We start from the raw sequence: 6,805 nt of genomic DNA on the forward strand, positions 1-6,805 counted from the left end.
CCCCTTCCACTTCACCCTCTCACAAAGTAATTGTTACAAGTCTCGCCAAAGTTTCATTTGAGAAGACTACTGGCGGAATTGTGCTAGTCTTGTAAACATACGGCAAAGATATGGAACGTTCCCGCTGCACGGTTTACTGGTGACAGTGGTTACATGTATTACTCTCACACCATGCTGCGGTTACGAATGACTGGACATCGCTGTAGCACGTGATCATCCCAAAACATTCGATGGTGTTTACAGGACTAGAAAATGTAAACTAGTGACCATACGTAAATACAACATTGGCACTAATTGCATTACAATCATTTGTCTGCAGGTATTCGAAGTCATGATTTTTATTTTATGTAAGTTTACGACGAGATTAAAAACATTTTCCGGAAGATTGCATAACAAAAACAGGAAACTGTACATATCTGTAACAATATAATATTTTACCTGAAATAGGTCTTGTGTATAGAAACGAGATCCTCATATTTTCAAAGCGTTGCACTTGGTCGCTGAAATACAGCGCTTCTTTTAATAATATCCCTATTAAATGACGCAAAACTTTGCCTTTTTTTTTTACCGCTCACACGTGTAAACCTGTGAACGTAATTCATTCTTTCCCATTTTACAATCTACTGTTTGGCTTACTGATTTGTCAAAACAATTTTTTTGTTTTGTTGTTGTTGCAATTTATATTTCAAATCGTTGTTTCTTGCTCCTGTGGTGTCGATAACTTGACTTCACTAAGCTCAGCGAGAGGTATACGTTTGCGTGGGAAGTGTGAGACTGTGCCGGCACGGGTGTCAATCTATGTAGAGGACAGGGGAGGTCAGCGTGGGAGGGGTCGGGAAAACTAAGTACCGTCCCGTTAGAACATATTTTTAGCTTTCTGTGGTACGTTTAGCTGCTCTGTGTTTGGTTTGTGTGGTTTTTGTTTTTAGATCCTTTGTTTTGTTTGATAGTTTTCTCCTTTCTGTAAACATACATGTCTGAAATACAATGAATATTTGTTTAGCTCATTAGTGTCTGCTTGTTATTTGTTATTGTGGTTGCTGTTTTTATCTCCATATGTGGAATTTGTGTGATTTTGCTTGTAATAGCTTCGCCCTTTTTTCCCTTAATGTACCGAGTTTGCTGTGTCGGTGTTGTTGTTGTTGTTGTTGCTTTTTTCTCTTGTTCTTTTGTTCTTCGTACAATTTCATGTGAAAAATACACCGACAAGTGTTTACACTAATTGCTTGTTCGTTTGTTTGTTTGTTTGTCTGGTTGTTTGTATGCCTTGTTGTGTGATAAACAACAACAGTCTTAAGATTAAGCATTTAAATGTGGCCTCAAGACTTTTCCTTTCCCTAAATAATCCTCAGACTACAGTGCCCCGCTACAACCCCCCCCCCTCTCACCCACCCATCTCACCCGCAAGCCTAAATCAGAACAGTTGTAAATAGCCATGTACATAATTATTGTTTGAAATTTTCTTTTCTTTGTCATGCTTACTTTTGAGTGCCGTGTCTCTGTTTGTGCTGTTGCCTTGTCATCTTCATGTAATTTATGCGTAAGTGTATATGAGTATGCTTGAGTTGTTTATGCGAACGAATGTATATGAGTCGCCTTGTGGTGAGATATGTGCGCTTTATAAATTCTCGTATTATCATTATAATGTTCAATATGTGTACTTTTGCTTGCAATATCTTTGCCCGTGCTTATGTTTGGCTGTTCTCTTTGCCTTGACAGTACTGAGTTTGTTATACCATTTTCATTTGATGTCAGTCGCCTGTGCCACATTGTGATTGGTTTATGCGTGTGCAGCCTTAACACGCGTCACGAGAATGAATAGTGAGGATTTTCAGATTGAGGCTAATATAAGTGAAATATGGCATTCCATTTGTCAAATAATTATTTGGATACTCTTTCGTGTTTTTTTCACCAGTTTTAGCTAAATAATCATTATTTAGAAGCTCATGTGCTAAATAAGTAATTGTTTATAAACAATGTAAAACAATTCTAAATATTTTTTTCTTTACGTAAACCATTAATTATTTATCTAAACAATTCATTGTTTACGTAAATAATTCATTGTTTACGTAAATAATGATTTATTTAGAAACATTGCTGATTGTTTACAAACAATGTAAAATACGTCTAAATAATATATTCTTTACGTAAACAATATATTATTTAGACTTATATTACATTGTTTATAAACAATCAGCAATGTTGCTAAATAAATCATTATTTACGTAAACAATGAATTATTTACGTAAACAATGAATTGTTTAGCCAACACATTTTCCATTATTTAGGGGTTTCTAGGATTCGCTTCTGAACTAAGTTTTATGTCTTTCAGTGATTACTATAATTGAATACAAGGTCTCTCCACACACTCTTATCTTAAAATAGCTGTTGTTTGGATATTATTTTGCTTATTTTACAAGCCGAAATTGCTGTTATAAACAAATTTACGAACATTTTCTGATAAATAATGTTCGGAGATACCTTGTATTGAATTATAGTATATACACACACACAAAAAATGAAGCTTAGAAGTCAATTCTTGATTCCCCTAAATAATGAAAACTGATTTCCCTAAACAATGAATTGTTTAGGGAAAGCAGTTTTCATTATTTAGCGAATCTGCTAAATAATGCATTATATAGGTAAACAATGATTTATTTAGCAACTGCTCACTTTATCCACCCAAAAAATATTATTTTGTGAAATAAGTGATTATTTGTGTAAACAATACATTATTTACGTAAACAACGAATTATTTACGTAAACAATGAATTATTTACGTAAACAATGAATTGTTTAGGTAAACAATGAATGGTTTACGTAAACAAAAAATTATTTAGAATTTTTTTACATTGTTTATAAACAATTACTTATTTAGCACATGAGCTTCTAAATAATGATTATTTAGCTAAAACTGGTGAAAAAAACATGAAAAAGTATCCAAATAATTATTTGACAAACGGAATGCCATAGTGAAAAGCATGCGAAAGACGAGCGAATGGGTCTGTGTCTGTCATGTTTGGAGTGTGTGTGCTCACGTGGTGAGTTGTAGAAGAAAGAGTTTGTGTTTGTATGTTTCGTGTTTAAGAGAATGTAAGGAGTTTCGAGAGATTGAATTCGTTTATTATGAAAGCATGTTGCTGTCTATTGATGTGTTATTAATGTATTAAGTCACTGGTTGAAAATGTGCCCTATTATTGCTTATTGCGGGTAGATTTCATGGATAAGATTACGGTTGCTTGAGTAAATTGTAGAGGCTTAAAGAACATGCAGAAAAAGATATATTATAAGATGTTTGATGGGTTGTTGAAAGACCAGGTTTTTTGTCGGTCCGAGGGGGAGCATATCGTCTTTTGTTTCATATGTATTGACCAAGGCCGACTGATGTATTAAGGCAATTAAACAAGTTTTGATATTGCTTTGGAGAATAATAGTATGGCTGATGGCTGAAATAGGTCTGTATAAAGTATTCATTCTCAAGTAAAAGGAGCAACAATTTATAATGATAAATTAATACAGAACAGAAAGCGTTCAAATTGTTGTATACAGTGGGAAAGTAAACTGGAAGGGGATATTGATTGGAAATCGGTTTTTGTATATAAAAATAAAATACCAGAGGTGAAATTAAAGTGGTTCCAAATCAGAGTGCTGCACAGAATGTTGGCAACTAATGTTGCATTGAAACAGATGGGAGTTGCCAATGATTCTTTCTTTCTTTCGTTAATTGGTGTTTAACGTCGTTTTCAACCGCGAAGGTTATATCGCGACGGAGTTGCCAATGATGTATTGTGTCATTTATGTTGAGAAGAGAGAGATAATATTCAACACTGTCTGTTGAGGTGTCAGTCTGTACGTTTATTTTGGAATGATTTGTTAGAATTTGTTAAGAGATAGTGCCATAACGCTGGTAGCGTTTCGTTAAACGAAAAAAAAGTTGTTTGGTACAGACCAATCTCTTAAAAGTTGTTAAGTTTTGATTCTATAATATTAAATGCCAATTTTTTTATATATTTTTTGTATCTATAAATGTAAATACGCGAAGGTTGTACCTACATTTGTAGTTTTCAAAAGTGCCATGCGAAAACGTTATTTGTTAGACGATTATATAGTGAAATCAATGTTACGTTTGACACGTTTGTATTGGACTGAACCTCATTTGAACTGTTGATCTTGTTAAACGATTAAGTATTACGTCTTTAATTACGTGTTGTATGTTGTAGAAATTGGTGTGGTGTTACCCCCCGCGGGTTAGGGGGAGTCCCATATTGGTTGGGACTAGAAAGAATTTACCCGATGCTACCCAGCATGTCGTAAGAGGCGACTAACGGTTCTGTTTCTTCTCTTCTTTTGTCTTATTTCTGCCTTACCAGTCCTTTCACCTATATTTCCTTCCAAGAAAACTCTCCCTACTATTCCCTGCAGTTTTCCAATTCTTTTCTTGTTGTCACTTACCAAAAGTCTTCTTTTCCACATCCTTATTTCTCTGCACCCCGCATGTCGTATGAGGCGACTAACGGATTCTGTGTCTCCTTTAACCCTTGTTAAGTGGTTCTTGTATAGAATATAGTCAATGTTTGTAAAGATTTTAGTCAAGCAGTATGTAAGAAATGTTTAGTCCTTTGTACTGGAAACTTGCATTCTCCCAGTAAGGTCATATATTGTACTACGTTGCAAGCCCCTGGAGCAATTTTTTGATTAGTGCTTTTGTGAACAAGAAACACTTAAAAAGTGGCTCTATCCCATCTCCCCCCTTTCCCCTATCCCATCTCCCCCTTTCCCTCGTCGCGATATAACCTTCGTGGTTGAAAACGACGTTAAACACCAAATAAAGAAAGAAAGGTGTGGTGTTGATATAGTTCTGGAAGAGAGCAACCCCCCGCGGGTTTGGGGGAAGAATTTACCCGATGCTCCCCAGCATGTCGTAAGAGGCGACTAACGGATTCTGTTTCTCCTTTTACCCTTGTTAAGTGTTTCTTGTATAGAATATAGTCAATGTTTGTAAAGATTTTAGTCAAGCAGTATGTAAGAAATGTTAAGTCCTTTGTACTGGAAACTTGCATTCTCCCAGTAAGGTCATATATTGTACTACGTTGCAAGCCCCTGGAGCAATTTTTTTATTAGTGCTTTTGTGAACAAGAAACAATTAACAAGTGGCTCTATCCCATCCCCCCCCCTTTCCCCGTCGCGATATAACCTTGAACGGTTGAAAACGACGTTAAACACCAAATAAAGAAAGAAAGAAAGAAAGGTAGAGAGCAACAGAACATTTCATAAGGCAGTATGACAGTGTGTGTGTTATATTATACACAATAAGCCGACTTGCTTGACTGCATACGAGTGTTGTATCTTAGAAAAAATAAGATAATATGTAAGTTTTTTTGTATACAATAAAGAACCAAGTAGAGAACATGTTTTTCAAGTGTTAAGTAATAGTGTATATTTCCGCACATAATTAAAGATTCGAAATGAAATTGAAAATATGGTTATAAATGTGAAAGTGTCAGTAGGGCCCAGACATTTTGAGGGGCACATTTATTTTGTTGTCGTGTAGTGAATGTATAGCTCTTTATATACATTTTGTTTTACGATAGTGGTGCTGTTGTGGTGTTGTAATACATGTATTTCAAACTAGATGATTACCCGCTTCGTCGGGTACCGGCTTCGCCGGGAAGAAGTAGAGCCGAATACCAGGCTGCGCCTGGGACCCGGCTTTGCCACACGGAGGAAGGGAGATAATCGCGGCTGAAAACACTGGAGAAGATAAGGAAGAGTTATTGGTAGTGGATCCAGACACACAAAAAAATCGGTTCAGCGCGCACAGCGCTGCGCGCTGAGAGCACGTGTTAAAATATCTCATCGACCAGGTTGTGTCCCGGGTGTACCTGAATATGCCCACCAAATTTGAAACAGATCCATCGAGAACTTTGGCCGTGCATCGCGAACAGACGGACAGACACTAGTCGTATATATATATATAGAAGAGAAAAAAAAAACCCAATCTAATGTAAGGAGAGAAACTGTGCTTTTTCTTGACAAATGGAATGACAGGATTACTTCCCTTGGGTTATTCCAGAGTCTCGAACCAATGTGTTCGAATTGTCAGGAATGTTGTGTCCTTTTGTATATTTAGAAAGGAATTAGAGATACAATATTATATGATGTATGTGAATGTTATTTGTTTATTTTAATGGGTTTTTTAGGCTTAGCAGTGTGGTTTGTTTTTAAGTAGTCCAAGCTACAATTATTACTTAAAGCACGTTTTGTTTCCATTAGCATTTTTGCTGATTCTGCCTCTTTAAGAATCAGACTTTCCATCACAAAAGCCAGATTTTCATGCTCATGATTTCCAAATGTTTTATTCCTAAATCAGGTAAAAATTTGTTTTAATATATTGTATCAAATAACCAAAGGGAAGTAATCGCTTAATATATTGTGTTGATTTGTTTCTTAGAGTCTCTGTGTATTGTTTTCCAAGTTTATTTGATGCAGGGTTTTGTATTTTTGAAGGATTACATACTCGGATTTAATATAACATGAGATAGTCATAGAATGTAAAGAACCATGTGGTCACCAGGAACAAGGGATACAAATATTCATTGAAAGAAACTAAAGTGACATGATAAAATAGTATAGATGGTATTGTATTATGAAGATAGAGTTGTAAGAGATGTATTTTAAGAATTAGATGATAAAAACTCTATAGTTCTGTTTGTTATAGAATTTTAGTTTGATAGCTTTTGTTTGTGTCACCTTTATGAGTTATGTATACTGTCACAAGGCTTGCGGAGTTGCTGTGTGTTTACTG

The 6,805-nt window shown here is 35.4% G+C and overlaps 1 long non-coding RNA gene across 1 annotated transcript; it reads left to right on the forward strand.

Moving 5' to 3' along the window:
- Nucleotides 1-2,923: 2,923 nt before the first annotated feature.
- Nucleotides 2,924-5,633, forward strand: LOC138976360 (uncharacterized). The gene is made up of 2 exons (XR_011458960.1): nucleotides 2,924-4,226; nucleotides 4,840-5,633. It is a non-coding gene; the product is annotated as an uncharacterized lncRNA (long non-coding RNA).
- The last annotated feature ends 1,172 nt before the right edge of the window (nucleotides 5,634-6,805 follow it).

Source organism: Littorina saxatilis, linkage group LG9 (genome assembly GCF_037325665.1).
Source record: "Littorina saxatilis isolate snail1 linkage group LG9, US_GU_Lsax_2.0, whole genome shotgun sequence".
In the NCBI taxonomy this organism is placed as follows: Eukaryota; Metazoa; Mollusca; class Gastropoda; order Littorinimorpha; family Littorinidae; genus Littorina; species Littorina saxatilis.